At 35.8% G+C, this 8,375-nt stretch overlaps 1 protein-coding gene and 1 long non-coding RNA gene across 4 annotated transcripts in view; one reads left to right on the top strand and one right to left on the bottom strand.

Moving 5' to 3' along the window:
- Positions 1 to 3,546: 3,546 nt before the first annotated feature.
- LOC104599523 (uncharacterized) lies at positions 3,547 to 7,362 on the bottom strand. Of its 2 annotated transcripts, XR_735527.3 has the most exons (3): positions 4,585 to 7,340; positions 4,192 to 4,425; positions 3,547 to 4,099 (listed from the first exon to the last, which is right to left on the bottom strand). It is a non-coding gene; the product is annotated as an uncharacterized LOC104599523 (long non-coding RNA). The 2 variants fall into 2 exon arrangements; XR_002022775.2 differs by having other exon boundaries at positions 4,192 to 7,362.
- Positions 7,363 to 7,497: 135 nt separating this feature from the next.
- Positions 7,498 to 8,375, top strand: part of LOC104599522 (TAF RNA polymerase I subunit A) — a 47,691-nt gene continuing 46,813 nt past the window's right edge. Inside the window, exon 1 of one of the 2 annotated variants that reach the window (XM_010262096.3) lies at positions 7,498 to 8,353. The gene's annotated coding sequence lies outside the window, so the exon portion shown is untranslated. The remainder of the gene's footprint in view (positions 8,354 to 8,375) is intronic. The other variant, XM_088887296.1, reaches the window with a different exon arrangement.

Below are 8,375 nucleotides of genomic sequence, written 5' to 3'. Positions count from 1 at the left end.
ATTGACAATTCACGGTCATGAATAAATGATTAGCTTTACCCCCTTTTATTTTAAATACCCATAAGGTTTCTAATAACTGTCATCACCGTTAGACCTAACAAAAAAATGAAATGATAAATTTGTCTTGTGCTATTAAAAAATTCAAAATTAAACCCAAATGATAAACAAAAAAATCAATGACTATAAGGATACTGTCAAGGGCTATGTAGATGATAAGGTTAGTAAGGCCATCCAAAATCACAACCACCATGTGAGAGAAGTTAATGTGCAGTTATTGATTCGGGGTAATGATCTTAACAGGTCCATAGCTTCACAAATGTGAGGTACACAATTGAAATCTTTAATGGTTTAAAATTTTATTAGCTAGGTTTTATGTAATTGCCTGATTAGTTTAAAAGCTTCTCTTCCTAACAATCTAAAGTTGTTCACAAGCAAAAAATAAAAATAAAAATCAAACTCAAAACGTATAATTATAGGTGCAATCCTTTCTTTCACTTCTTAAAAGAAAACGTGTATTGATAGCGAAATTTTGCTAACTTCACTTTCTAAAATTCATATTACTTGATTCAAATTCACATAAAAACACGATTGATCAAGTAGATAATAATATCAAAGGCCAATAGCCACCCAAACCCCTTGAGCTCTTGTCTCCAGTGTAGTATTTGCCCTAATACAAGTTATGTGCAATACATTTGGACTTTGAAACACAAATATAATAACAAGTACCATCAACCCATGAAAAAAAAACATTTGATTTGAAAACCCCCTCCCCTTCTTACCTTGTTTGTCATTTTGTTTCAAACCCTTCCATGATTTTGATACCAAAACTATCAAAGCAATACTTGGAAGCTAGAGAATAGGTTGCCAAAGAACAATAGGTGCAAAACCCTGGACTTCTTCATTCGAACAAAATTTAATTGCACCTAATCTTATTGTCTCTAGGCCTGTGCAATAGATTTGCACATTCATCATCATTCCCTTGAAAATGATTTGTAATTTGTGTCGTCTCCTTCACTCTTATTAAATTGGTTGGCTTTCATTTGTCAATAATATAGTCTAAGTGATCATACAATTGGGAGTCTCTCTTTTATCTAGGTTAAAATATTGTTTGATTGATAACTTTCTTCGAGGTTTAGATATTGCAAACCGAAACTCTTAACAATCCTACAACTACGATTTGATGTTGTCTTCATAAAATTTTGCAAAAGAGTAATATTTTGTTTATATTTTTTTTCGGGTTTAATTGTTGCCCACAAAAGGGTAATATTGGATTTTAAAAACAATTATATGTCATGTGGTGTCACATGTGCTTGGATTGTGATGGAACATTAACGGATACTAATGGTAGGGGCTGATAAAGCTAGTCAATTTGTCATAAATATAAGGGTATTTTAAGACAATATGTAATCAATAGGAGTAGAGTTAGTCAAATTCCTAAACCATAAAGGTACTTTGAAAATTTTCCCTTTAGTTAAAAATGGAAATATCGGAGAAATTTGGTTTGGGAAGAAGGGAGGTTTGAGTGAGAATGGGGGAGGTGACTTTATGTGGGCGTTCCACAACATGAATGTTTTCATTTGTTTTTCTTTTTCCAATTTTGAAAACAAAAAACACATACACAATCATTAACATGTTTCTTGTGTTTTTGTTTTGAGAAATAATCTATTTTCAAGCAAATTGATTTTGAGGTTTTTTTTTAAACCAACAACAAGAAAAACAATTGCTATGTCCAATTGTTTATCACATTTGATTTTTCCTTTGCACTTGACATGGTCCAAATTCCAATACCTATTAATCCCACTAGCTTTTTAGCTTTGATTAGATATAAGCTACCATATAATCAATTGCTATGTCCAATTTCGGTAGTAATATCGAACCCTACCACCATTTCATGGTTTAATCAAGAGGTATGGGTTTTGCTTTCTAATTTATGAAGCTTATTCCTTGGTCTTGTGCAACTAGATGTTATCTAAATCATATCCCTCAGCGTTGCCGAAATACTAGATGTTTCTTGACGACAATTATTATGGTGAATGTCAAAGTCCATCTCTTTGCATGTCTTTGAGAGAATTGAGTTAAAGGTAATGTTTTTATTGTTTTTACCCCTCTTTGTTCTTAACTTGTTAAGATGATGATCTCATAACTTGAAAAATCCTTACCGAAACTAAATATTGACGATAGTAGAGTAAAACCAACCAAGATTTTGGAGGGACTATCACAATTAAACACCCCTATCAGTACATTGCCCATTACCAAATTTGCCATTGCAAGCAACTCAAAGATGTTTATTCTTGGGTTACCAAATGAGCATTGTCTTCTCCACCGTTAGGGATGGTATCCAGTGTTTAGTTTATAATAAAGAAGGTTGTCATTTTTCTTGGCTATCGTTGTGATGGAATCAAAATATTGACAGTTGGGTATAGATGAATTCTAACAATTATAGATAGATATTGAAGAATAACGAATGGGCAGTTTTGGCTTTTAACATATTATAGTACTCATGTAATATCACATGCGAATGGAATGTAATGAATAATAACGAATATGAAGTATTTGTATTGTTGTGGTCAAGCTTAAATGTACTTTAAAAGGACTTTACAATCAATAAAAAAAGTTTTAATAATTTTGTTAGAGTTTGGATATACTCCCAACAATCATATAAATTATCAACTAGCGGAGGGGCAGGGGCTTGAAGAAATTAAATTATTGTATAGAAAAAATAAGTTGAGAAGGTATTTTTTAGTAAAAGTATCTTAGAAAAAAATTACTTAAAATAAATTAAAATTTATATATTATAATAGTGGTTGCAAAAATAGGTTTTTAATTATTTTTTAGGTTATTTATGAAATTAAGGTAGAGACAAATAGAGAGAGAAAGAGTAGGTTATAAAAAAATAAGTCTGTATTTCTGGAAATTAAGGTAAGTTATTTTTTTCTAAAAATTAAGGTAGAGAAAAAGTAGGTTATAAAAGGGATAAGTAGATTGTACTGCCCCTCATAAATTTGAATTTATAGCCTCCTCCTAGTTTACTAGTAGCCCCCATATAAACCGCATCATGCCTGTAGATTTGGCATTGATCCATGGTTAGGATTCATTCCACATGTATGGTAAGAATTTGATTACCAATTTCCTATAAACTTTCCAGCCTAGATGGGGATTAAGAACAAAACATACTCATGTGACAATAGTGGCATTGAGCTGGTGCCATATTTTCCATAGACTTTCTTACCATTAGGAGTTCCATAAGTACAACTCCAAAAGCATTGGCATCTCTTCACACTAATTACTAGTTAATGACCACACTGTAGTACAGAGTAACTATACCTATGAATTTTGTTGGGACCCACCATTCAAAAGCCATTGACTTAATAGTTAACTGTCAAAGTGCTATGAGTTAGGCAATACTTTGAGCACAACATAAAAATAAAATTACTGCCTACAATAGCACAGAAGAACAAGCTTAAAAAAATCTTATGATCTTAACGTTCAATGCTAACATAATACAAGTTACTTCGATGCTAACAAAATACAAGTTACTGACGAATACAATAAAAAGAGCCATCATAATCAGATTAAAGACATGAAGCTTTAAAATCTCATGGAAAAAAAAAAAACAATAAAGAAGAGAAAAAATGAAAAAAACTTTGATTAGATATACCGGTGCATTTGAAAGGGAACAAAAAGAAAACATAAAACATAACAAAGAAAGAAAACAACAGAACAAAATGAAAAATAATTGACCTTCAAAGTACATGTAGACACCATCCTTTTGGCACCATGGCTTTTGTTATCGAACAATGACAATATGCATGACCTTTTTCTTGAGATTAGGCTTCCCCTTCTTCATGGTGGCCATCATCATGTCATCAACACAGGTTGACGGCAATCTGTTGAGACGACCCTTGATCCCTTTCACAAAAATGATGTATAGGTTATTCACACCTATGTTGTCAGCACAGTTCACCGTCCCACTGAAGAATAGGCGCTACCAAGGCTTCCTTGTACCAAGTGGTACGGTGTTGCATCCAGAAATCAAAACAAGCTCGATTGTCAAAACCACCACATCCCCATCCCCTTGAGCAGAAGTTCCCCCCTGAACCTGTCAAAACACATACATGAAAATCATTTCAAGTCAACTGAAAACCCACCCATCTCTTAAACATGTAATAGAGAAAATTGTCAGAAACATACCTCCACCATGAGAACCACTTGACCGGGCCATTGCAACCAATGTTGGACTAACGACTTGTCTGCCATCTTGTAGGATCTTAATAAGATCTCTGGCAAACTTTGCATTTGCATGAGTAAATAAGGTAAAAGCAGTCCCTCTAGCACTTGCACTACTTGTTCATCTGATCCTGTGAACATAATCTTCAAGGCTTTACGGGAAATCATAATTGATCACACATTTTATATCTTTTACATCTGCAAATATTAGAGAGAATGTTAGTTCACAAAGAGCAACATATACCTTCTGAAACAAATTTCCCAAAAAATGACAAAATTGCTACTGCCCCCTTATCCCTGCACCCCTAGCTCTAGATCATATATGAGATTACACATTCAACAAGTAAATGTGCCCACCTTTGACCTGTAGGGATAGGGACCAGAACCACCATCTAGTTCCATTGAAGGAATAAGCTTGTTTGAGTCGACTGGACTGCCACAACAGCCAACTACATAACCATGGATAGGTGGTGATAACTTTCAACCATGTTACTTAGACACTTTAATTGTAAGTGCAATGCCTTTATTGAACACGTCCAATAAATATGGATATGGATGAAAGATTTTCAATGTTTCCCTTGGACATGCATAAATAGATATGTATGCTGAAATGTATGATGGCATCCCCATTAATAAGATACATTCATGTGAAACCTGTACTTCCCAAAAATCTATAAATCATAATAGCCATATCAGTGAGCATTGGCTCTGTGTCCATGTAACGTGAGTTGAAACTATGAGATACCCAAGCAGAGGCATTTTTATGGGACTCCAATAGGTAAAATTCCCTTGGTGAGGCCAAATTTGATGCTTCCATATGGAATTTGTAAGAGCATCTTTACAATCTTATAGAATGGTTGTACTTCCCCAACCCCGCCAAACCATGAATTATTCTTGGGAAGCTGAACAGCAGCCTGCCGACCCGCCAAAGTGGTGAAACCACGAATTATTCAAGGTGGTGAAACCTTGAGGTACCAAAGGATATTTCTAGTGTTATTCTGATTGTCCAAAAGAATGCGGTGTACTAGTATAAATTGACATAAATATCACATATGATAGGTCTACAACCAGAATGCGGTGTACTAGTATAGTATCCCTTAAAAGTCTACCAGATAAATTTAGGGGAAAAGAAAAAATGGAAGAAAAGTTTTACACAAAAGTTTATAACTACTAGAATATGCACATTATAAAGTTCAACAGGGTTCACAAAAGACATTAAATGAAGAGAAAAACAAAAATCAACACGTAATAAATAAGCTCAATTGGCATACCAATTGAGTTGAATCACCCAAATCAGAATCAAGACAAAATGTCAAAATATGTATGAAATAAGGAATTAAAGAGTTATACAAGAGATTAATAATGAAAAATTGTAAATCAACAATATATAACATATTATTGATTATAAAGAGCCTTAATAAGAGACCGATTGGTCTCAATTTTAACAATAAAACATTATTGGTGAAAAAATATGATAATCTCATTGATTCAGACTTTTTTTTTTACCTTTGCATTGAAGTTTGAATCTATAAGAATATTTGATGACTTAAAATCTCTATGGATCATTGAGGATTATAGTGTTCATGTAGATATTCTAAGCCTCTACATCACAAAATTGGAGTCAATGGATGACAAAAAATTAGAATGGATTACATGAAACTACAAAATCAGGTAAATGAGAAGAACTTAAAAAAATAAAAATAAATGAGTGTTGCTTAACAAACTGATAAACTCACATTGCTGCCTCTAGGGCAAGGTGACAAATTTAAACTGTTACTCTTTCACTATCTTTTAACATCCTTTCCACTGACCTTGGATAAGAAATAAAGTGATACCATGCAATTGTGTTTCAATAGATCCATTATGCATCAATTCATAAACAAAAAATATAGTTTCTTTGTGAATGCAATGGCCCATAAGAGAAATTATATTCGGATGTCGGATGGCTATCTTCTTATGCAACAATGCAACATTGTGTTGCAGAGCAATACAGCATTGATAACATATTAAATACACTGCAACACCATTGTCACTATAGAAACAACAAAAGTTAAAAAGGAAAAAGAAAAATCTGGACTTGCCTCTTTGTTTGTGCTGAAGGAAACAGGAAGCCCCAAATCATTCATCTGTCTGATGAATTCCATATCCTCTGACGGAGTGTAATATGAGCAAATCACAAAGACAATAGAACTACTAAAATGTAACTAATTGATCTATGGCATTGATCATTAACAAATTCTACGCAATGGTGCAAAGTAAGGCTCGAAAAAACAAATCATGTGGTCTCAATACATGATTTATTAGCAAAAAGTGTGACACAAGAAAAAATAAATAAATGAGGTGGAGGAGAATTCAACAAGGAACACTTGCAAATAAAAGTAGATTCAACCTCCGAAATACAAGTAGCTTGGCAAGACGAAAAATGCATGTAAGAATAGGGGTTTCAAAGGGTCTAAAAATAAGCGCATGCATCAATCACTATGGCTACTAAATCAGAAGGAAACCCAAAATTAGTATCGTAACTCATAAGAGAACAATAGACCGATTCATAAACAAACTAAACTAAGTTAAATTTCCAGCAATTTTTGCCAAATTACCCTGACGAACAAATGAAGCAGACACCTCTGTTTCGTATATGGGAGTATCGTCGGTCTTGTTAGATAAGAGAAATTTTAACAGCAAAACCGGGAAAGCGAAAGTAGAGACATGAAACTCTAGAACTCGAGGGGAAGGTGGACAAAGTGAGTCTTCTGGAAACAACTTACTGCCCAAACTCCAAACCACATAAAATCTAGCTAGAAAAAATATGCTTTTTGCTTTAATCTAGAACTACATAAACAAAAAGCAAAAGAACAGATAGACCATAGACATACAGAAAGCACTATACCACAAAAAGACTTCAGTGGACTTCGGCCTCAGCTTCCATGAATCTCAAGGTTTTGAACTAGAAGATGAAGGCCGCTGCTTGTCCTGTTGATTCAGAATTTCAAAAATCCCCACCCTATAAAATTTTAGCCAAAAATACCCTATTATGTTTCCGCCAATCTCAGAGGCCCGCACATGCACGACCCTACTCCGCGGTCAAATTCATCTCAACCCTCCCTTTGTTGGCCCAAAAATTCCCACCATCGAACTAGAAGACCCCGATTCACCCTGGATACGATTTAACTCAATTTTTCCGACGTTACAACAATGCCCCCCGAACGTACGAAAAATTACTAAACTGCCACTAGTACAACTTAAGCTTTTTCATTCGGGCTAATGAGAAATCAAAGAGGATTCCTCTTCCCCGTTCGAACGAAGAAGAGAGGCGCAGCGACGGCACCCCTCCCGGCGGTTCTCTGCTCCTCCGACCTTTCTCTCTTCTCCCTTTCCTTTCTTCTTTTTCTTCCACAGATTTCCGCCCCCTCCTCCCCTTCCATTGTCGCTTCAACCGAACTGCCGCTGCAAATCCTAGCAGCGGGGGCATTCTTCATCACATCTCTCTCATTTTCTCTTTCCCCCCATAGTTCTTTCTAATCACTCGAACCTACCCGAAATACTGTTCATCATAGATAGAGCAGAAACGAACGGAGCTTGACGGCAACAGAAACCGGAGACCTTTGCAGTGGTGTCATCTCCAGCGTCGTCCTCACGAAATCCGGCTGCCGCTCCTTCTCTCTCACTCCTTCCTTCTGTACACTCTCTCTCTGTACCCTTCCTCTGTATCGCCGAACGACACCTCTGGCCTGCTTCCCACCACTACCATTCACGGCACCCGTTCCGGTCGTCAGTCACCGCACCCGCACCATCTTCTTCGTTCCGATCATAATTTCTATGTGAATAAAAGGATCTACGGCCTCTACCATTAAAAGCTTTACTCGCAGCTGACGGGAGAAACTCACTCGCATCATCTTCTTGGCGTCCTCCCCGTGGTATTAAGCATTCACCATTGTTGCTCAAGGATAAATCATCCGTTAGGAAGCTCTTCTGAAGTCAGGCCAACATCCAACCAGAACCCAAAGTCCTAAACCGCGGCGACAAACTTGAGTGTTGATCAACTGGAGCATTATCTCTTGCAATCGAATCTGGTGTACCACTTAACCATCGTCATCGAGAAGTAACACAGGCAGAAATCCCAGCTCAGGCGAGTTCTAGTTACTTGATTT

This window comes from Nelumbo nucifera, chromosome 1 (assembly GCF_055504915.1).
Source record: "Nelumbo nucifera cultivar China Antique chromosome 1, China Antique-T2T, whole genome shotgun sequence".
NCBI lineage: Eukaryota > Viridiplantae > Streptophyta > Magnoliopsida > Proteales > Nelumbonaceae > Nelumbo > Nelumbo nucifera.
The sequence above is the reverse complement of the archived record's forward strand: the minus strand, read 5'-3'. Positions and strand labels throughout refer to the sequence as shown.